At 37.7% G+C, this 1,540-nt stretch overlaps 1 long non-coding RNA gene across 1 annotated transcript in view; it reads left to right on the forward strand.

The window, feature by feature from the left end:
• Positions 1–1,540, forward strand: part of LOC108165986 (uncharacterized) — a 7,896-nt gene that overhangs the window by 5,479 nt on the left and 877 nt on the right. The window lies entirely within an intron of this gene.

Here is a 1,540-nt window from a genome sequence, read left to right on the forward strand (position 1 = left end):
AATTTATTCCCTGTTTTAAAAAACTCTATTTGACACATGACATCATTGTTAATTTTAATGTATTCAATTAAGAATATTCAGTGTTACTTTGGAAACTCATTCGAATAATTAAAACATTTGTGAATTTTGATTTAACCTCTTTTAYATTTTGYTGGACCAACCAGGGCAACAGACAAACAGGACCGCCCCTGAGTCTCAGTCCAACTTTACATGCGATGTTCCATTTGCCCCATCAGAAGCTGTCYAGGGCAGCATTCAGTCCCACTGTGCAGAAAAATCTGGACAAAGTATGTGGCCCCCCTTGACAGAGCGAGGGAGAGACGGAGAGATACAGCATGTCATTGTTTTCAAACCTCTGTCTCGCGTCGGGCAGAAGCCATAGGTCTTTTCTGCCATAGGAGACCCTCAGAAACGACGTCTGGGTCTCGTCCTTTAGCCAGGTGTTTCCTCAGAGATCAGAACCCTCAAGCTGCAATCCGTCCTCATGTGACAACAGGAAAAATCAATCCAACCTCACTGACCTCTGCAGAAGCTGTAAATCGTCCAATAGGTCTTTGCCCTCAAACAACAGTCCAGCAGGTACAATTCATATGTGCAGAAAGTGCAAACGTCCARGTCATTGCGGCTAAGAACAGCGGAGGCCTTTCTCCTCACCTCCTCGCACGGCTCCGAGCCCGCAAAACCCGGCCCCCACAGTCCCCGTCAGACCACAGGAAGCAGCACTGCTAGAGTAAAACACAAAGTAAATTAAGAAAATAGAAGTGTAAAAGACAATTAATTATAAATTAACTGTCTTTTCTGTAGCTTGTGATGTAGATGAAGAGTTGCCTCTTCTTTTTGTTTCTTTTTTTCTTGTTTCAGCCAGGCTCAGGGTCATTGGAGTGGCTCAGATAACGTCCACTGCCTGAGTCCCTGAGCTCCGAAGAAAAGATAAAATAGAAATGAGTTAAGATGATGTTTCAGAATTAACCGATTGTGGAATCAACTCCTCTCAAGAATTAAACTCTAATTATTAAAAATGTAAACAAAATGTTGTATTTCCAGCTACGTACACTTTTTATAAATTGGTTATTCAAATGCATATGTAAAATAATTAATTCAATAGTGTCCAATTTTACACAAAAGCATCCTTGTGAAATTGCCATGCTTTAAGACAACCAGTCAAATTTCCTTAATAATTTAGGTCAAAAAGAAAACTAATCAAATATTATTTATTCCATTAATGAAAATATGACCATTATCCTGATATTTTTCAAAACAGCTGAGTGTTGTATTTATGTATTGTTCTTTTTAGAATTTAAAAAATTGTTCACATTTTGTCAGAATTTTTCTCCATGTCCCTTTAGCGGCTCCATAGAATCTAAAGTACTTTTAACCAAAATGTTCTCAATGRTAACAATTACATCCAACTGTAACTTTATACAATTAAAATTAGAGGCGATGCAGGAAACTCATCAATCCGCAAATAAACATGGCATAGATATTGATTTAAGCTATTCAATTTTACATTACCAATTTTAATTTAGTAAGAGCTTCTATA

This window comes from Poecilia reticulata, unplaced genomic scaffold (assembly GCF_000633615.1).
Source record: "Poecilia reticulata strain Guanapo unplaced genomic scaffold, Guppy_female_1.0+MT scaffold_267, whole genome shotgun sequence".
NCBI classification, from domain to species: Eukaryota; Metazoa; Chordata; class Actinopteri; order Cyprinodontiformes; family Poeciliidae; genus Poecilia; species Poecilia reticulata.